Source organism: Macrotis lagotis, chromosome 4, assembly GCF_037893015.1.
Source record: "Macrotis lagotis isolate mMagLag1 chromosome 4, bilby.v1.9.chrom.fasta, whole genome shotgun sequence".
NCBI classification, from domain to species: Eukaryota; Metazoa; Chordata; class Mammalia; order Peramelemorphia; family Peramelidae; genus Macrotis; species Macrotis lagotis.
This window is the reverse complement of record NC_133661.1, coordinates 4,498,232-4,521,102: the sequence shown is the minus strand read 5'-3', so window position 1 is coordinate 4,521,102 and position 22,871 is coordinate 4,498,232.

Here is a 22,871-nt window from a genome sequence, read left to right as displayed (position 1 = left end):
GAAACATGTCTTCTGGGCTTACCCCCTCCATCCAGAGAGCAGGGACCTTTTTGTATTCTCCTTGGAGAATCCAAAAATTGGGGCGGAAATAGCAGTTTAGGTGGAAAGTTTCATCTCAATGGTATTCAGAATCCCCCAATTTATTTGGATAAGCACTGGAAGGAATTCTAGAGATGTTCCCCTCTCCTCCTAGGGTAAAGCTCCTTCAGTAGGTGGATGACTTGTTGTTCTCAGGGCAGAAATGAGCTGAGGCTTCAGATGCTGCAATTAAGTTGTTAAACTCCTTAGGGAAACAGGATTTGAGAGCTTCCCCAAAGAAATTACAATTTGCTGAGAAGAAAGTCAGATATTTGGGTCATCTGATTAGTGAGGGGCGTAGAAAGATTAGCCCTGAATGCATCCAGGCCAACCTGGACTTACTCTTCCCTCTTTACTGAGAGAACTTAGGACTTTCCTGGAATTGATTGGATTCTGTTGATTATGGATACGACTAAAATGTTGTATAAGAAACTGTTAGTTGAGGAACCTGAGACTCTAGTGTGGGAAGCTGAAGAAAAGGAGGATGTTCAGAGATGAAGCAAGCCTTAGTGCAAACTCCAGTTTTAGCCTTGCCCATGCTGGACAAGTCTTTTCATTTGTTTGTCTCAGTACATCAGGGCACAGACCTGGGTGTATTAACCCAGTCCTGGACAGGGCAATGCCAACCAGTGGCTTTTCTATCCAAGCTATCCGACCCAGTATCCCTGGGGTGGCTTGAATGGACCAAGCTTTGGCAGCCACTGCAGTATTAGTGGAGGACAGCAGGAAGCTGATCTTCAGGGGACCTTAGTAGTTAGTGCCCACACCAAGTTCAGACTATCTTAAGCCACAAAGCTGGGAGATGGTTGACAAATTCTAGGATTCTGAAGTATAAAGAAATACTAATGGAATTGGATGATCTTATTCTAACTACAGATTGTTATTTAAACTTGGCATCTTTCCTGTGGAAAGGAGAGGGTGCTGGCCTCATGGACCTGAAGCATGACTGCCCAGATTTAATAAACTATCAGACCTAAGTGTGACAAGACCCTTTTGAAACAGGGAGAAGGATGTTTATTGATGGGTCCTCCAGGGTGATAGAAAGCAAATGCTGAAATGGGTATGCTATTATAGATAGAGAACGCTGGCATAAATTCTATCTGGACTCCTCCCTAGGCAGCGTTCTACACAAATTTGTGAATTGTATGCCTTGAACCAGGCTATTAGGATTTTAGATGAAAAATCTGGGTCCATCTACACTGACTTCAAGTATGCATTTGGAGTAGTGTATACCTTTGGAAAAATCTGAGAGAGAGAGGACTTATTAATAGCAAAGGAAAGGAGTTGGTACATGGGGAATTGGTTAAACAGATATTAGAAAACCTAATCCTCCCCTCAGAGATTGCTGTGGTACATATGAGGGGCCATCAAAAGGGAAGCTTCTCTGAAGTGATAGAGAATAAATTAGGTGATGCAGAGGCAAAATGGGCTTCCCTAGAGGAAGTTGGGACCAAGATGTTGGTTTTTATCCCAGAAATTCCACCCCCAGAATCAGTCCGGATATTTGATGAGAAGCAGGGGAAAAGCTAACAAAAACTGGGGCTGCTAAGACAGACACAGTGTGGTGGATACAACTAGAGAAGTAAGTGGAGTCTTACATCAGGGAAGCCATTGGGGCTCCCAAGCAATGTGTAATGACTTCTTCATCTTCTATAGGTATTTAGGAATACACACAGTTGCTAAACAAATTGATGGAATGTGCCTGATATGTCTAAGGGTTAACAAGAAAGTGATGAGAAAACCAATGTCTGGTGGGAGGAAGATACATTCAAGGCCTTTCTAGAGCATTCAGATGGATTATACTGAGATGCTACCAGTGTGGAGATTAAAACATTTATTGGTCATAGTAGATCACCTTATTGGCTGGGTGGAGGCCTACCCATCAAGTGTAGACACTGGGGTCAGTAACGCCATCTTAGAGCAAATTATTCATTGGTTTGGGCTGGTAGAAAGGATTGACTGACAATGGGACACACTTTACGGTAAAGGTTTTACAGAATATTATGAGTTTCCTGGGCAAAATAATGGAAATGTCATGTCTCATGGCATCCTTCTTCTTCCAGGAAGATAGAAAGGAGTCCTGGACAAGCCTTTTCATTTGTCTCAGTACACCAGGGCATAGTACAGAGAAACAATTGCAAGATAAAACCACTACCCAACAGGGAGCCAGACATTAAACCAGACATTAAAGAAGCAATTAGCAAAGTTGGGGATTGAGACCAGGTTACCTTGGACCAAGTGTCTTCCAATTGTCCTGTTTATAGTTAGAACAGCCCCCCAGGAAAGACATTGGATTGTCCCCATGTGAAATGTTGTTTGGGTTACCTTATATGGGAAGGGGAACTGAATTCCCCACTTTGGAAACCAAAGATAAATTTTCAAGAAATTGTTTGCTGGCAGTTTCATCCTCCCTAAAAGATCTTTGGCAAAGGGGTCTTTTGGCTCAGACTCCACCATTGGAGTTTCCAGTACATCCCTTCAAGTCTGGTAATTGGGTGCTTATAAAGACCTGGAGAGAGCTGAAACTTCATTGAGGTTGGGATGGATTGTTTCTTATCTTCTTTTGGGGAGAGGCTTGATTTGTGGGTTTATTGATTGTCTAGATTTAGGAAGGTGATGGAGAAAATAATAAAGCAGATTAAGCATAATAATGAGTTATGAGTCCCTTTTTTGGAGATACAGTTGTCAAAAATTTACCAATATACCTCTGCTTGTAATTCTCTAAAAAGGAAATGAAATTAGGTTAGCATGATTTATTCTTTTTTTCTATCATTGATTTTTAAAAAATTTATATAATAGTCTATTTGTTTTTCAATTATATACAACAGAAGTTTGTACCATTTCTTGGTAAGGTTTGGAATTTTACACATGTCCTCCCACCCTCCCTTCCCCTCTCCCTTCCCCCCCACAGAAGGCAGTCTGAAAATCTTTAAATTGTTCTCTGCAATACATTGATCAAAGTTGAATGTATTTAGAGAAAAATCATATCCTTGAGGAGAAAATAAAATATTATAAATAGCAAAATTATGTAGTACATAAAACCACTTTTTTAATTGAATATAATAGTCTTTGGCCTTTGTTTAAATTCCACGGGGTATTTCCCTGAATACAGATGGTATTCTCCATCGCAAAGAGCCCCAAATTGTCCCTGATTGTTGCACTGATGGAATGAGCGAGTCCATTAAGCTTGATCATCGCCCCCATGTTGCTGTTAGGTGTAACAATGTTCTTCTGGTTCTGCTCATCTAATTCAGCATCCTGATTCTTTTAACTACAGAGACTGCTGTACAGATGGCAGAGCAGAGTTGGACTCATTATACTAAGGTAAAAGAATCAGTGGAGGAACCCCAAGACTGAGAGGTTCATGAGAATCCAGAGCCTCTAAAGATAATTCTCATCAGAAGAAGCACTAAGGACTGGCAAAACTGGACTGGCTCACTGTTGGGTAGTGATTTTTTTCTTGGAATTGTTTCTCTGTACTAGAGAGGAGAAGAGTGGGGGTGGAGTGGGAGACACTGAGAGAAAGAGCGATTGGGATTTTGTGTGACAGAGTTATATCCTTCCTGAGTCTGTGTATCCTCTCTAGGAAGAGTAGTAAAGGGGGTTCTACAAGTAGTGGGAGGTTTCTTGATGAAGGACACCACTATAGCATGTCCTGACTGGCTTGGTGACAGCTGAATATACAGCCCCAGCTCCTGCCCCTTGGGGGGCAGGAAAATAAATGCATCCAGCTGACGGAAGTCACTGCCCAGTCCTTCAGTGTAATGAACTGTTGGATTTGCAATGGTCCACAACAGCTTGAGAACTAGGCTTGGGGGGGCGGCTAGGTGGTGCAATGGATAAAGCACCAACCCTGCAGTCAGGAGTACCTGGGTTCAAATCCGGTCTCAGACACTTAATAATGACCTAGCCGTGTGGCCTTGGGCAAGCCACTTAACCCCATTGCCTTGCAAAAACCTTAAAAAAAAAGAACTAGGCTTGGGTGCCAGGCCCCCTGAGTCCAGCCTGGATTCTCAGTTCCTAGTCAGAAGTGCACCTTGGCACAGGTTTCTGGTCCAGAGAAGAGAAGCATCAATGGCATTTGATGGAGTGGCATTTAGGGTGACTATTGTTGACACCAGCCTGGACAGGGTAATTTCTTGGGGAGCAGTATATGTCTGTGAACTTATGTCCAGAAGCAGGGTATATGCACTCTGGCCTGTACAATTTACAGAGATAGGTGGACCAAGACTCATGTGATATAATGATAGTACCTGGATCCCTTATGAGGATACACAAACTGGGGGGACTTTTTAAGGGAAACTCTGATTATGAGTGAGTTTGGACTTGTAAGTAACATACTGAAATGACCATTTGCAAGAAAAATAATTAAGGAACATTACTAGATATATTAGCTATGCCTGGGATTGGTCCAATGGCACAAGATCAGGGATTTATTTTGATTATTTTGGAGCCAGAAAGACTGATCTAAAGACATTGGTATAAAAACTTGCTAGTGGGAGGAGGTACAGCAACTTTGGAAATAACCTCTTATCATGATGATTATATGGCTTATTTGGGAGGGACCTTCAGAAGTAAGAATGAGCTTAGTATTTATTATGCATTTGTTGAAAACCAGGAAACTATATTCCTGGAAGACCAACCAGCAATATAGGGACATTATTGGATTTGTGGATCTACCGCGTACACTCATTTGTCCAAAGGCTGGTCAGAGAATTGCTAAATAGGGTTGGTAAGGCCAAAATTTTTCTTTCTGCCTGGACAAGGCGGGGACTAGTTGGGGGTAAGACTATATGATGACTTAAGCCAAGAGCAAAGGAGTGTGGATACCTCATTAACTGAGACTGAGGATGTCAATGGTTGGGGAGATACATGGCCCCCAGAAGAGTTATCCAGATTTATGGACCTGCTACTTGGGCACAAGATGGGAGCTGGGGCTATAGAACCTCCAATTTATATCCTGAGTAGGCTAATAAGATTCCAAGCCATAGTAGAAATAGTTATCAATCAAACAGCTAGAACCTTGGACTTGCTATCTGACCAAGCCACACAAATAAGAAAGGCAATTATTCAACACAGATTGATATTAGACTATCTGCTGGCTGAAGAAAGAGGAGTCTGTGGTAAACTGAACCTATCAAATTGCTGCCTAAAGATAGATGACAATGGGCAGGTAGTAAAGGAAATAACCAGGGACATCAGAAAGTTGGCACATGTTCCTGTCCAAACCTGGACAAACCCAGTTGGTGCCTCTTGGATGAATTGGTTTATTGGTTCATGGTGGAAGCAGTTGATGACCCTGAATTACTGTTGGCCCCGAATGGGATAATGTTACTATCTGTGTGTCTCCCTTGTATGATCCAGTTAATAATTGAATGGTACAAAATTCTGTCAGTAAATTAGGATGGGTGTGCATCTCTAATACTGAAGAAGTAAAAGTCTTGATAGGAAAAACCAGTTGTCCTGTCAAAGAGGAGGATTTGTGAATTGATGTTAAAACAATTTGAAGAAGACACTGCTGATGAAGGTGCAGACCAAGGTCTTATCAAAAGAAAAGGGGGGAAGTTGTGAGGAAAGTGGGGTGTTGTTGATCTCCACAGGGTAGAGGCTGCCTAAGAAATACCTTACAAAGGAGAATGACCCCAGTCAATCACAAAAGATGATGGGTCCAAGATTAGGAAGTTCCCAACCAGTTAAGTGTGACCTAGAGGTTCTGATCCAATGCATGAGAGTTTGTGCAGTTAGGTACTTACATATTATCCCACATACTCCCTGTGACACTTGAAGTTCATCAACAGAATGTGTTATATGATGGGGGTTATATTAGCAACATGTCATGGAATGGGCAAACCTCTTAGACTCTAATGGTGAGACTCTAATGGTAAGACTCTAATGGCAAGAGCCTATGAAAATTCAGGTAGGAGGGGAGAGAGTTTCTAAAACTATAATAATGGACATACAGTTTACAAAGAAGTCATAGTGGTTTTTAGTTGATCTCAGGGCCTGGTTTTGTTCTTAGAATGTCCAGACTGAATTAGGAGAATCATTTGGAGAGCTCTTCTCTTCCTTGGGGATTTCCAACAAAGTAGGGTTAGGGAAGTAATGTGGATCATTTAAATGGTTTCCACTGTATGTAGGGGCATTAGCAGGTGTGGACATGGCAATACCCCTGACACTGTATGTAGGAGCATTAGCAGGTGTGGACATGGCAATACCCCTGCAGCAACAATGAACTTTATGTAAGAAGGAAAGCCTTGAGAATACCCTTGACCATCACTTTCTCTCTCTTGGAAGCTCTGCTACTGAAAAGTGTCCTGTCTTCTGTATTAGCATAACTGAGGGATATTAAAGCTATTGATTTTGTACAAAGTTTGATTGTCTCTTTTTGTATAATGAGGGATAGCATGCTTTGTCTTTCCAGAAATATTCTTTCTTTGAGCTTTAGCATCCTCTTAACTATGATCTGGCCTGACAGCTGTTGGGTGATTGAGAGTAATCAGAGATTTTCAGAGCTGTCATGTATTTAGCAACTACCTCAACTGTGTGGAGGTTGGGATTCAGTCTTTCCCAGCCTCTCTAATGGCCTTTCTAGAGAGGGCTGTGGAACAAAGAGAAATGAACCAGAAGGAAAAGCTAAAGAATAAAGGTCATTCCCCTAGACTATTTAGGTTTCCAAGAGTACCATAGTTTCCACTTTCCCTTAGGGTTATAGGATAATCCTGAAGGTCACTAGGGTTTCTGAGATTGCCACTCAAAAGCCCTCATCAAGTTGGGGGAGAATTTTTTTCAAAGTAAATTGCCCCATTATAACTGCGTGTAAATATACAGTGGAACCCCAATACTCATCATTAATTCATTACAGAATTCTTGATGAATGATGAAACAAAAAGTAGGGAAAGAATATTTTTCCATAATAAATAATATAATTTGGATGAATCCATGACAGTTCCTCAGACCTTTCACATTTTACTGGGTTAATAGTTTTTTTAGTTTTTTTTTTTTTTTAGTTTTTCAAGGCAATGGAGTTAAGTGACTTGCCCAAAGCCACACAGTTAGGTAATTATTAAATGTCTGAGGCTGGATTTGAACTCAGGTACTCCTGACTCCAGGGCCGGTGCTCTATTCACTGTGCCACCTAGCTGCCCATGGGTTAATATTAATAATGAAGTTGTTTTGTAATGCAGAACATTAAAACTAAATAGACATAGATAAAAATAAATACTTAAAATAAAATAAAATTTAACTTCATTTCTTTTGAGAATAATTCCTGGCATAATGGGTTATTGCTTATCCTTTGTTCTTGAAGAGAACCCTGACATCAGGGAGGTGATGTCATGGCATGCAATTGAATTGGATTTGAGTAAAGGGGCACTTTGCAAAGTCCCCAGCCTCACTTTCTCTTCAAGAACCATCTGGGTCCAGTGGCCTGATATGAATCAGGACAACTGGAGTTGGCTTTAGATGCAATGGGAGACCTTGGTCTTTTCAAGTTAAGGTCTTTTTTCAGTTTGACTGAGGCAAAGTACATTTAGTGACTAAGGTGAAGTAAGAGAGAGATGAGGCAAAGAGGTCAAAAATGGTCACTTTTGCTTAGTTAAAAAAAATTAAACTGGAAGGGTGAGAACCTTAGAGTTTCTCAGTGATTCAGTCTGGTAAGTAAGAAATGAAGCAAAGAAGAGTCTCTTTTTCATAGTAAAAAAAAAATATTCAGGAGGGAAGGCCCTCAGGGTTTCCGTCTTAAAAAGGAACTATAGCTATTTACATTCACTGACAGTGAGCAAGTGGGCATAGTCTGACATTTTGCACTGTTTGTGAGTACTGGGAGACTGATGGCCAATCTCTATTTCATTTCTAAGAGAGGGGGAAATAATAGACAAGTGACCAAGGGAGGAACATGTCCTCTTGCTGGGCCTAATACGAGTTCTAGCAAGGCAGAGTAATCTTGAGTAAATGCGACTAGTCTCAAGCAATTGTGGAAAGCTGAAACATTTTTTTTTCTTTAAAATGCACAAATAAGGGGTTTGAGGAATTATGAAGCCGATGAGTGTCAAGATTGCAATGTTCTTTCAGAAAGCTAATTACTCTTTACTGATAATCTCTGATTATTATCTTAATATACTATAATTACAGATTGTCAGCCAAACTTACTTAACTTTCAGAAAGTAAATTTACCCATGTGCAAAACAGGAGCATTTGTTACAAAAATGATCCCCCAAACCGAGACTTAACTCTCCTTTTGCACACACAGGTCCCTGGGGATTTTGATCTCAAACTTATAGTAAGAAAATAGAGAGGCAGATTTTTAGACTCCACGTGAGGGAAAGTTTTGAGACGTGGGGTTGTGTAAAGATCAGGTCTGAAGTCAGGAAGATTCATTTTCCTGAATTCAAATGGGCCCTCAGACACTAGCTGTGTGACCCTGGGCAAGTCACTTAACCTAATTTGCCTAAGTTCTTTATCTGTAAAAAGAAAGAAATGAGGGACAACCAGGTGTCATAGAGAATAGAGCACTGGCCTTAGAGTCAGGAGGACCTGAGTTCCAATTCAGCCTCAGACACTTAATTATTACCTAGCCATGTGACCTTGGACAAGTCACTTAACCCCATTGCCTTGAAAAAAACAAAAAAAAAGAAAGAAAAAGAAAGAATGGGCAAACTCTTCTAGTATCTTTGCCAAGAAAACTTCAAATTGGGTCATGGTGAATAGACCCAGTTGAATAATAACATTAGAGATTTAGTTCCCAATTCCTAATCAGAGAGAGATGGGAATACTCTGAGGCCCAAATTAAATATGAACCATTTTCCACATTTTTAAATGAAATATATAAAGGTCAATCATCATCATCATCATCATCATCATCATCATCATCATCATCATCATCATCATCATCTAACTTACCAGGCCTCCAGTCTGGTGATACCTTCATTTACTGAACCTTCTGTTTACCTTCTGAGCTCAAGCAATAGCTATAGAACACCATATGTATGATGTAAATGTTCAGCAACCAAGCTCTCTTAGAGAAAAAAAACTATGCACACCCTTTTAAGTTTCAATCTAAATTATCAATACTTTCTTAAGACAATCTCAAAAACCAAGTCTTCATTTGTAATGATTGCTGATGTTTCAGATGTAGTTACACTGAAAATTTACCAGGGGATTTTAGTTACTGAATTAGAGCTGTCTCCAGCATATCCCACTGAGATACCTTCTTTTCCTTAAGAGTGAAACAGGGGTGGGGGATGGCTAGGTGGCTAGGTGGCGCAGTGGATAAAGCACTGGCCCTGGAGTCAGGAGTACCTGGGTTCAAATTCTGTCTCAGACACTAATAATTGCCTAGCTGTGTGGCCTTGGGCAAGCCACTTAACCCCATTCAATGCCTTGCAAAAACATAAAAAAAAAAAAAGAGTGAAACGGGAATTCTGGCCACAGGGAAATTTGATAACCCTTTTGTATTGGAAACAAATCTTTTTTTGTAGTGTTAAAGTATTATTGATTCTGTATTGGTTTTTTGAAACCCCCTCCCAGTATTCCTATGGTGGGTGAGCATATGTCTGACCTTGGTCATGCCATTTGGACAGGGGCATGTGCAACTCTAGACAGACACTGCTCATGGGGAGTGGATACTACCTAACATTAGGTACTAGCCACTCCTTAAGGACCATTCTTGTGCATGTGCAGTGGAAAAATTACTGCCACACCAGAATTTAAGCACTCCTTAAATCCCACCCCAGAATCCCACCACAGAAATTTATTTCGAATAGGGTTCCACTCTGACTCTCTTCCCTTCCTTTCTCTAGGTTGAATTCATGTGATCCCAAGTCCGTGCTGTTGGACCAACAATGGTTCCAAGCTCCATGTGATTGGATCCATGTTAAGACCAGTTACCCCACGTGGTTGCTTCCCTTCCCTTTCCTTTTTCCTTTTCTTGACTGTCCTTTCTTTTTTTCCCCTAGCTGTATCCTCTTTAAAAATTCACTTTTTTAACCTTATTAAAGAATCCAACTTGTGCCTATCTACTAAAAAACTCACTTTCTTTACTTCATCAAAAAACTACCTTGTGTCTATCGCCTCAAAAAGTCACTTTTTTATCTTATGAAAGAACCTGTGTCTAACTATGCTTTTAGAAACTTACCTTCTTTCCCATCTTGTAACTGCTTTTTTTTTGTTTAACCTTACTATCTATCATCTTAGAAACTCACCTTTTTTACTTCATTAAAGAACCAAAACATGATTCCTCACATGACTACTCTCTCTCATTAGGGATCATGGTTTCCTGCCTTCACTTTAGCCCTTCTTTCCAGGTCAATTCTTACCTTCATCCCCTCTAAAAGAAAGCCAACAAATGCCTCTCTAGCCTTGGCTTGTAATCTCCAGTGAGAAGAAAAATGCTATGCTTCCCAGACTTAACATTTTAACTTGACTTTAGCTTTCATTGTTTAATGATTTCTTAGATATCAAAATCGCATTTGTCTTTTGCATATTCTCTCCATTACTTTTGAATCTTTCCTTCGGAGCAAAGGAAAACAAGTCTGTTTCTTTTTCCTCATGTCAATGCTTTTGATGCCTTAAGGTGACTATCTCAATCCATGTTTCTTCTCTTCTTTCATTATAAATATCATCATTTACTTCAATGAATTCTAGTGAGACCATCAACTGAAGGTCTTTTTCTCTTGCTCTACCTGAGACTCAAACTGTTTTGTGAAGAAAATTAATAGAAATACATAACTGAGACATTAAGCTAAATACAGGCAAAAAGCATGGTAATCCCTGTCTTCAGGGAAGTTTATATTCTTTATTCTTTTCACTCTTCTTTCTTTTTATTCTGAAATTAACAAACATCAAATAAAGTACATATTCCCACCAAACTGAAGGACAAGGTTGTACATAAAGTTGTGGATCTCCAACATACACTTTATTTTTGTATATATAATGCATTCAATGTGGATTTTTCAAAGATGTCTGGCTTTTTGTGATTGCTCCTGACTTTTCTCTCTTTTTCTTCATCATTATCTCTCCCCATTTCCAATTACAAGGAAAGATAGTTTTCAACATTGATTTTTCTGTAAGATTTTGAGCTCCACTTTTTTATGCCTTTTCTCTCAACTTCCCATGACAGTGGGTTATATGATATAGGTTATATATGTACCAGGATGTTTAATATTTTCCATATTAGTCATGTTGTGAAAGAAGAATCAGAATAAAAGGGAAAAATCATGAGAAAGAAAAAAAACAAAGCCAATTTTAAAAAGTGAAAAATGTATACTTTATTCTACATTCAGACTCCATGTTTTTTTCCTCTGGATGAGGGTGGCATTTTCCATTACCAGTCTTTTAGAATTATCTTTGCTCACTGAATTGCTGAAAGGAGCTAAGTCTATCATAGTTGATCATCATACAATGTTTCTGTTCATGTGTACAGTGTTCTCCTGGTTCCATTCACTGCCCTCAGGATCAGTTCATCTAAGTCTTCCCAGGCTTTACTGCTCATAATTTCTTACAGAACAACACTATTCCATCACATTGGGTAGCTAGATGGCATAGTAGATAAAGCACTGGACTTGGAGTCAGGAGGACAGAAATTCGAATCCAGCCCATGACATTTATTAGTTGTGTGACTCTGGGCAAGCCACTTAACCCTGATTGCCTTGCATCCAGGACCATCTCCAGTCATCATGATTCAAATCTTGCCACTGGATCCAGATGACTGTGGAGGAGAAAATGAGGCTGATGACTTAACACAAGCCCACCCCCTCAAGTCCAATTCATTTGCTTGTCCTGACAACACCTCCCTGATGTGGTGGTCTTCTTCAGGAATGAAGGAAAAGCATTATTTCATCACATGCATATTCTACAATTTCTTTAACCATTCCCCAATTGATGGGAATCCCCTCAATTTCCAAATCTTTGCCACTATAAAAAGAGCTGCTATAAATATTTTTGTACATGTGGATCTTTTTTTTTTATGATCTCTTTCAAACATAGACCCAGTAGTGGTATTGCTAGATAAAGGCTATGTACCATTTTATAGTCTTTTGCCTCCTCCCTTCTACCTTCCACCACAACCAGCTGGGGGGAAAAAGGAAAATAAAAACTTTGGAACAAATGTACATAAAAAGTGTAAAAAACCTCTCATTTCCCTAGTTCCCAAATGCCCATTTCATTGTATCTTCCATCTATTACTTTTTTTTTCTCAGAAGATTAGTAGATAGCACTCTTCTTTATTCATTCTCTGGAGATATGAGCAATAATTTTCTTGTTTAGAAGTTTTTTTCTTGTTTTAGAAGTTGTTTTTCAATACAATGTTGTTGTTTCTGTGTAGATTGCTATCTGGTCCTACTCACTGCACACTATTCTGTTTTACACATTTTTTTTCATGTTTTATGGGAACTGTCATCATATTTTCTGACAGTATTATATATTACTTTCATATACTCTAATTTGTTCAGCCATTCTCTAAAAGACGAGTGTTCCTTTTACTTTTAGTTTTGTTGCTATGCATTTTTACATACATATGCATACTTTTATTTATTCTTTAATCATTTTAGAGGACAGACTTATAACCTACATCCTTCTGTGGGGTGAGAACACTTATAGTCAGGGGTGTCCAGGGAAGAGAGTGTTTGGGAAATCATAGAGTGGTGAGTTAATCCAATGGGGAGACAATGAAACATACTTTTTCTAGTAATAATGGAAGAATGGCAATAGTGATTTCAATATTGATCCCAGAGAAGGATGTAAAAAGTGGAGTTTTTCAGTAATGAAATCATACCTTAGATTTCCTCTTGATACATAAAATTTAAAATTAGCCTTTGTTAGAGATTAGCCTGTGTTTCTGATTAAGCAAGTATGGGCCCAGGAAAGGAGCAATCTCAAGCCAGGGACTTGCAATTAAAGCATGGGATCGGGTACTGCCAGGTTTCCATGAGGGCCTTGGAATCCAAAAGACATTTGCTGAGCAAGAGGATTGGTTTCCTAAATAGCAATTCAGGTCAGGAAGTCAGTTCTGGTTCAGGAGGCAAAGAAAGGGCCAGTGGGAGGAATTGGTCCCCTGCCTCCCTAATTAATCCTATTTCCTGTAACCTATTTGAATTCCCTGTCTGCATCTTGTGATGACACAGCAGTGTGGACTTGAGGATGAGCCTCCCCCATTTATATCCAGCTGAGTTAGTAACTAAGCTAAAGAGACTGACTTTTCTCCTTGCATAATTTGAACTATCTGGATTCTTGATTGGGGGAGGGGCAGAGTTGTTCTTTTCAGTTTCTCAAAGTCTCAGTCTTTTGCAGATCCTGAAGGGTCTTGTGTAATCCCTTTCCCATTGGGTTTGCACCCAATAAACTAAGACCTTTACAGTGTATTTCTTTTTCCTGGGGCAGCTTACAGAGAGCTGAAGGCAGTTATTACCCCTGCATTCCTTTCCTCTAAATTTTAGATTATAAAATATATCAAACTTTCCCTACTTTGCCATGCTTTTATTTTTTCCCTGACCATTTGCTGTAGTGGCAAATTGAATCTTTTTTAGAAACCATTCAGATCAAGATGTGCTTTGCAAATATTCCAGTCCTTGTCAAGATGGCATCACCACTGTTATTGTGGAAAAGGTCTGGATATGGGTCTGTTTCAAAGACCCTTCACATTCTGCAAAACAGCACTCTCCTTTGGACAATAGTCAAGGTCTTGAATTGTGTTAGTTTATTAACTAAATAGAGTTCATCTATAGTAAAGTGACTTGAGCAAATCTATCTTAAGGAGATTATTATTGTTAGCCAGGTGAATGACAATTGAGAGAGAGCCCCCCAAAAAGAGTTAGTGAAGCTATCCAGGTGAGAAAGAGGAGAGCCTCTTCATAGGTGGTAGCTATGGGAACTGAGAGAAGACCTAAAGATATGAAAAATGCAGATACAAAACCCATTACACAGATAAAGATGGGGGATTTATCTTGATTTTCACTATTCTCCTCTCAATCCATTCTAACTGGCATCTCTTTTTCAATTCAAATAGAAAATTGGTAAATATTCACATTCTCAATAGCCCCATTGATATGCATCTCACTGCCCAGGAAAAGCAATGTAGGTTGTGGTATTGTCATTTAGATTTGTGACAGTTTATGAATTGGTTTTGCCAGTTCTTGGTGACAAGGTACAAACCCTTTTAGCCCAAGACTGTCAGCAATTTAATGAAAGAGTAATAAAGTTAAACTTGCTTTATGAAGAAAGGGTATATTCCATTTTATTCCCATTCAATTTTCTCCAAAGGTCTATCACATGTAACTTTTCTCAAATTCTATTCACCTCCTTAATTTCTTTCTTGATTATTTTGTGGGTAGATTTATCTAACTCTGAGAGAGGGGAGTTTAGGTCCTTCACTAATGTAATTTTACTCTCAATGTCTTCCTGTAACTCATTTAGCTACTCTTCTAAGAATTTGGATGCCATACCTTTCGGTGCATGCATATTTAATATTGATATTACTTTATAGTCAATGGTACCTTTTATGAAAATGAAGGTTTTTCCTTTATTCCTTTTAATTTGTTCTATTTTTCCTTTTGCTTTGTCTGAGATCAGGTTTGCTCTCCCTGCTTTTTTTTTGTTTGCTTCAGTTGAAGCATAATGTATTCTGTGCCAGTCTTTTACCTTTACTCTGTGTGTATCTCTCTGCTTCAAATGTGTTTCCTGCAAACAACTTTTTGTAAGATTCTTGTATTTAATCTGCTTTAATACCTGCTACCAGTTTATGGGAGAGTTCATCCCATTCCCATTTACAGTTATGGTTGCTAACTTTGTATTACCCTCTATATTACTTTCCCACTATTTGTACTTTTTCCTCTCCTTTCACCTGAATCCTTCTTCATCATGTTTTACTTCTGGTCATCACCTTCCCCAGTCTTCCCTCCCATTTATCAGTCCCCATCCCTTGTCCCTTTTCTTTCCCCTTTTCCCTCCTAATTCCTTTTTTTTTAGGTTTTTGCAAGGCAAATGGGGTTAAGTGGCTTGCCCAAGACCACACAACTAGGTAATTATTAAGTGTCTGACACCAGATTTGAACCCAGGTACTCCTTACTCCAGGGCCGGTGCTTTATCCACTGCGCCACCTAGCCACCCCAAATAATAAGACTCAAGTGCTTGATTTTTTTTTAGGTTTTTTGCAAGGCAATGGGGGTTGAGTGGCTGGCCCAAGGCCACACAACTAGGTAATTATTGTCTGAGACTGGATTTGAACCCAGGTACTCCTGACTCTAGGGCTGGTGCTTTATCCACTGCACCACTTAGCCAACCTAATTCCTTTTAATGTATGACAAATTTCTAAACCTGAGTGTATTTTTTATACCTCTTTGAGCCAATTCAAGCAATTCTTAGTCCCTTCCCTTCTTTCCCCTCTGTAATAGATTATTTGCACCTCTTCCTGTGATCTAATTTAACTTTTTCCTGCCTCCTGCTTTCCTCTTTTTTTAGTACAATCCCTTTTTAAAAAGCTTCAACTTTTTACATCACAATCGACTTTGCTCATGCCCTTTGTTTAAGTGTATTTCTAATAGAGATACAATTCTCAAGAGTGACAAGTATCATATTCCCATATAGATGTAAATAGTTTAAGCCTAGTAAAAAACATTTTTCTTTCCTGTTTACTTTTTTATGCATCTCCTGAGTTTTGTATTTAAAGATCTATTTTTTTTGTTCATCTCATAAAAGTTTGAAAATCCCTTTTATTGGTTGACTGTCCATTTTTAGTTTGCAGGGTAGTTGATTCTTGATTGTAATCCAAGCTCCTTTGCTCTCCAGAATATCATATTCTAGATCCAGTGATCCTTCAATGTTGAAACTGCCAAAATTTGCATTATACTGATTGACTCCTTGGTATTTGAATTGTTTATTTCTGGCTGCCTACGGTATTTTCTCCTTGACCTGGTAATTTGGAATTTGTCTACAATATTCTTTGGCATTTCGGGATCCCTCCCAGGAAGTGATCAATAGGTTCTTTCAATGATTATTTTCCCCCTCTGTTTCTAAGTTATTGGGGCTGTTTTCCTTGATAATTTCTTGGAAATGTTATTAAGGCTCTTTATTTTAGATCATTTTTTAGATAGTCCAATATTTCTTAAATTATCTCTTCTGGATTTATTTTCCAGTTTAGTTTTTTTAAATAAGGTATTTCAAATTTTCTCATATTTCTTCCATTTTTAAAATTTTGATGAACTGATTCTTGATTTTTATAAAATCTTTAGATTTCACTTGCCCAGATCTAATTTTTAAAGGATTATTTTCTTGAGTTAGCTTTTGCATCTCCTTTTCTGCTTTGCCAATTATATTTTTTGAAGGAGTTGTTTTTTCCATTTGTCCAATTCTTTTTTAGTTTTCTTTAACAACATGCTTAATATGGAAATATAGTCAACAAGATTATACTGTACAAACTATATCTGACTGTTTACTGCTAAGAGGAGGGGGAAGAATGAATACAGATTCTTTATTTTCTGTTTTTTTGTCTGTTTTCTTTCTTATCGTGACTTACATGGAAATGTGTTTTTCATGACTACACATGTATAATCTATGTCAAAATTGCTTGCTTCTTACTGAGAGAGGGGAAAGAGAAAGAATTTGCAACTTAAGTTTGAAAAAGAATGTTAAAATTGTTTTCATGTATGATTTAGAAAAGATAAGATTGAAACATTGTTTCTTTTTCCATTTGACCAATTGTGTTTTTGAAGGAGTCGCTTTCTCCAGTCCATTTTTGTGCTCCCTTTTCCAAGCTATTAACTCTTCCACACCTCTTTTCTTTTCTCAGTTTTTCTACTTGATTTTAAAAGTCCTTTTTCAGCTCTTCCAAGTAGATTTCTAGGCTTGAGAGCAATTCATTTTCACCTCTGGGGCTTCTCATATAGGCCTTTTTCCAGTGTCTCTCACTAAAATATTGTTGAAGTCTTCCTTGTCACCATAGTAGATTTCTATGATCAGGGCTTTTTTCCTATTTCTTACTCATTTTTTGCCTTCTTTGTTGCTTTTAAAGTTGTACTCTGCTCCTGGGTCATAGGGGGTTCTGTTCCCAGCTTCTTATGCTGCGATCTGGGACCTGTTCCCAGTCTTTCCAGGGTGATGCCACAGGTGTTAGTAGCTTCCTGAACTGTGCTAAGGTTGTCCACTCTTGCCATGCTGACTGTTCTGGGTTTTGCACTGGGCATAGAGACTTCACATCTTGCCTGCTGTGCCATTGGCTGCTGAGCCCAGACCCAGTGACCTTGATTGCTAATCTGCTTTTTGGTTGAGAGTTCCACTTCCCTCATCCCCACCTGTTTGTTGTTCTAGACCATACTCTTCCCACCCCTGAGTAGTTCCAAGATTTCTTCAACTGGAAACCTGTCCCCTCTGTCTTTTTGTACATTCTGTTACCCCAGAATCTGTTTAGAAGTTTGACTGACATTGTCTCTGATGGAAACTGGCAAGGGCCCTGGGAAATTCCTGTTTCTCTCTGCCATCTTGACTCTGCACCTCAATAAAAATGCTCTTACCTGCACTCACTTTAAGTCAGGTGGAGTGATTATTAGCTGGCTGTTACTCACACCCTAACATAGGATAGATATGAAAGATGTATGTTGGCTCAATGGAGACTATGACTTCTTATCAAGTATCATTTATAAATGTTGCCAAGAAAAGGAGATGCTATATACAGAATGTGAAAACAAGGGTGAAGGAAGAGAGAGGCAATCGTTTTGCCTTAGGAACTTCAAACTGTTAAAAAATCCAAAGGAAGTTCTGGACTTCAGGTATTATTCCCCTACCTGAGAGGTAAGGACTAAGGCTAATGTGCTGAAGCAACTTAACCAAGATTAAACCACTGTTAATTGTCTGAAGTATATGCCAATCCATATCCTTATTTCCAATTTATCCATCTAACCACTATGCATTGATACGTTAACACTGATAAAGACCACATTAGTCTGGATGCCTATTTTCTGATGTACCTTTGGTCATTATGAATTGATCACTTCAAGTACAGTTATATGGTAGATCTCATTTGTCATATACAATCAACTCTTACCCTGAACATGTCATCTAAGGCAATGTTCCTTAAATGCTCATGACTGTGGATGATATACTCCTTTTAAGATTGAATAGTTTGGGCTTTCTAAGAATTTTCTGAATGACCTTAGCATATCATTGGATCTCTGCTTGCATATGAGAATACAATGCTATTTCAACATCTAAAATTAGTCCTGTTACAGAAAGGTTTGATCCTTTCACTGGTGAGCATTCCACCTGCTTGTACAAAGGGATATTTAGCTTTTACCCTTTTCCTTTGCCTACCTGCTCAATGGTCTCTTCGTTCTGTAGGCACTAAGCACATACCATGATTGGCATGTGATTGGCAGGGAATAGGAAGGAAAAGTCTGGGTTTGCCTTGGTCATGAGTTTCTTCTGTATGTACACCTTTATTTTTATATCAAAACTCTATCTCCTCTGGGTCCTGTGCATATTTGTAGGAAGCTTAGTGCTTGGTTTCTTCAAAAAAAGGTAATACTTTGCAATTATTCTGCTCACTATGCCATCTTATTAAATGCTTCTTACTAAGAGCTATTTAAATTGATGGATTCTTAATGGGAAACACACCAGTGGGGGCTTATGAGCTCTAGTGTAGCTGTGCATAACCATGGAGTAGTATTCATTCCCCTGAGGACCCATTCCATGAGGGTAAGTAGAGGGAAGAGTCTAGAGAAGACACTATATAAAAACATTAATTAGGTGCCTATTCTTTTCAATGACCCCTCCCCATTGTTTCAAATATTATGGCCAGTTGCAGGAAATGGTACAAAGTTGAACCTACTGAGCCTCCCTCACTGATGCTGCAGGTCCTTCCAGGCTTCTCTCTTGCTCTCTGCTTAGGCTCACACCCTGTTAATCCTGTGGCTCCACTATCGTAGGGTCAAGTCCAATACAGATGAGGCCACTGATGGTAAATAGGCAGCATATTGACTTAGAAAACCACATATTAACATCATTTCTTTTCTATTGGATTTTTATTTATTTGGTTAACTGTTTCTCAGGTTACATTTTATTTTGGCTTAGAATACACTGGGAATGTTGAGGGGAAGCTGGGGAGGGCTGTATTTGACACCTCTTTGTCTAAAGAAATGTTGAAAAATAAAACAAAAGGCATATTTCTCTAAAGCAAAGTATTAAAGTAATTTTGGAAGCTAATTTCTCACTTTAATATGGTTTGGGAATTCAGTTCATCAGTGTCTAATTTCAAAAGCCATATATGAACATAGTGTGTTGAGTGCATGTATTTGAGACATTTCTCTATAGAGTCTGGGTGGTCAGTAACTGCAGGTGCATTCCTGCAGTGATCACCCCCTGCATTGTTCCCATGGTGCATTCCCATCGCCAGCTGGCTGATTGTGTTCTGGAGCTCCTACTTTTCTGACTCAGCTTAAACAATATTGTACCTGTTCCCATCATCCTCTCCTTGAACTCTAGAACTACCGAAGGATGAGAAAATCCCACAGCGAAAACAGAGCTAATTTTGTCTCAACAATTAACATTTGCATCTGTGTCAGGTAATTATATGAGATGGCATTCCACCTTGTAGCATGGGAGTGGCAAAATGAGGAAATTGCATTTCCTTTGATGAAGGACAGGGACTGAATTTTCTTCCAGGAACTGTCATTTGAGCTTGTCAGCTTGTCAGATTCAAATCCCAGTGTCAGCAGTGAGAAGTCTGATGTCAGCCTCAGTGCCTTGGATTTTGCCATTTTCCTACTGAAAAGGAGGGGTCTTGAATTTCAAATCATCCCTAGTGGATGGCTGTGCTCCTGAAGGGCTGGGAAGTAGGAACAGGATTAGACCATTTGTTTCAAGGGTCAGAAGTAGTGGCAAATGGGATTCTCAGAAGAAACAACAAAGTCCTTAAGAATTTGGGCTTTTCCAAAGTGTAATGGGGTGCCCCTCCCCTCTTCCCTTCTGGGACTTGTATTTAAGCAAAGGTTCACTGGTCATATCATAGAGGGGTGTTTTCCCAGGCCTGAGGCCCAGAGCTTTTTTCTCCATCATCATCATGTCTGACTTGACCTAGTGGGTTCGAGATCTGGCCTGCCTGTCATATGAGGCTAGACCTTGGTTGTACAGGTGACTTGTCTAGGGCCTCTGGAAGATGAAGATCCTCATTTAAAAGTGGGGAGGGCTCAAGCGAGGCCAGTTCCGATGCATCTCCCCCACTAGACTACATCTTAGCCCTCTTTCCCTCTTGGAATTGTTTTTGTTTGTGTCTATCTGCATACTCTTGTAGGTATGTTTATCTGCTCCCAGTAGAATGTAAGCTTCTCGAGGCCAGGCTCTGCTCTACTTTGGCCTTTGCTTCCCCAGTGATCTGGCTCCTGATCCTGCCTTCCCAACGACCCATTCTTTCTTCTCCAAGTGCATTGGCCATTATGGGCAAGGGAGGCAATTTTTTCATGGAGGCCATTAGAGCTGATAGCCAGTCTACTGCCAGCTCCAAACCGGAGCCTTGTTGCTCCCCAGGGGCTGCCGTGAGAGAATAACAAGCAAAGTTATTTTCTCAATTGAATTTTGACCTCATAGTTACTTCACATGAGCAAATCCCAAGAAGGAACGGAACCCTGCGGACCGGCGGACCTATTTTCTTTGAAAAGGCCCCGTCTCACACATACTTTACATTGATTTGAAAATCCTCCTCCCATGAGGGTTCACACTTATTTTTCCACATTGACTGCACTGAATCTTGAAAGCCATTCTGGAGTTCTATTGCAATTCTGAAGTGAAGAAACCCTTACTTTGCAGGTAAGAGGATTAAGCTGGTAAAAATGAAACTGTGCGTGATGGATTGGTACCTTAAATAAATGGATTTTCCTTTTTCCTGAAGAGGTGTGACTGGTCATCAGCATTGCAAGTCTCTGTGTTAGGAATGCATGTTTAAATACTCAGATCCTTGGTGCTGGGCTATGGCTATAGCCTATGGACACCCGAAGACAAGGGTCTCCTCTCTGGACCATCCAATCAGAATCTCTCCTGGTGGGAGAATTGGGAATTCAGTGACCACCCGAATTCTTACTTCTCAGAGCAACTGCACTAATGATTTCACTGCTAGATGCCAGATGGTGTATGGGCAGTGGGATGATGCCTTCTGTCAGTCCTGGTCAGCTTTGGCAGCCATCTCCCCAGGCAGGCAGCACCAAAACACTACATTGCTTCCCAGAATGAGAATTTTCCCCCCGGCTAAATTATTTAGGGTACAGAGGTGGACCCTGCAGTCCAGAGCTCACTTCAAATATTGACTTCAATTTGTCAGATCTGAGTCTCAGTTTTCAGCTGAGACTAATTGTTCATGCTCTCTCAAGGCTTCCTGAGTCAACACCATGTTTGTGGGATCCAGCAGCCCCAGGCCCTGGGATGGGGCATTGATTGAGTTTCTTTCCACTCAGGCTAGTGACTGCCCATTGCAAGGAGTCATCTTGGACATGAAACCCCACTGCTAGGATTTCCAGCTTTTCTAGCCCCCCATTCAATGAACCTCAGGCCACTCACTTGCAATCTCACTCAAATATACATAATGTACTTGGAAAGTCTTGTAGCTTTCTCTTCCACCAGAATTCTTAGATAATGACTTTGTTTTCTTTAGCCCCATGGATAAACTTCTATTATCAAAGACTATGAACACTCTTCTCAGCCAGATGGCTCCAGGAAGTTTTGTTGAAGGAGAAATATCTATTTTTTAATATTAAGAAAATATTTTTTTGTGCCTATCTGATGTTTTTTGAAGGCTCCCTTAGCAGACAGCATGGACCCTAATCACATGTAAATTCCCTCTTGTTGGTCAATGTAACTTCATTGTTAAATGTAAATTCATCAAGATAAGAACAACTTCAGCTCATCCCTTTACCCCTTCTCCAGTTTCCTGTCTCTCAGTCACATAGAGGGTTGGCTGGGTCCCCCTTTTCCTTGCTTTTCCTTGACTCTTCCCTGCACCAGAAGTGGACAAGATTATAAAAGTTTGGCCCATGTTTCCCTTGTGTATGGACTCACCACTCAATTTAGGCCCAGTCACTTCCTATAGCTATTTTCTTTTCTCTCTTTCACTTAAGCATTCTCACCTAGACCTTTGTTTTTTAGTTTATCCTCAAGCAGTTTATTGTCTCTTCAGGAAAAAGTTTAATCTGTGAACTTTGCAGACTTGCAAAATAAAAATGAGTTTTTCCACCTCCAAGACCAGTTTTTCACTTTCAAGAACCCTGATCTTTGTGGTGGCACCACCAATTGCCCCTTCATCAGTCCAGGGACCTAGGCTAAGGTCGAGTCATCTCTTATAACTATTCACTCAACTCTTTTGTGAATTTCTTCAACTGTTTTAACTCTCTTCTCTTTGCCTTTTGGCTTGATGGTTACCTTATATGGTCAGAAATCCATTTTAATTCAGGTCTTGACATTCTTCATAATGAAAATCTTCCCAGTGTTCCATCTTATCCTTCAAAAGAAAGAATGGGGGCACCGTGGAATAGATAGGACAACCTCAGCCTAGCTGCCCCTCTATTATCCCAAATTAGCAAGTCACAAGAAATATTTGGGCTTCATCCTACTCTTCCATCATCATATCAGCATCCAACTTCTTTCTCTGAATTCTATGGGGTGGTGCAGTGGATAGAGCACTGACCTTGGAGTCAGGAGGACAGGAGTTTGAATCCAGCCTCAGACATTTACTAGCTGTGTGACCCTGGGCAAGTCACTTAACTCTGATTACCTCAGATCCAGGCCATCTCTAGTCATCCTGATTCCTATCTGGCCACTGAATCCAA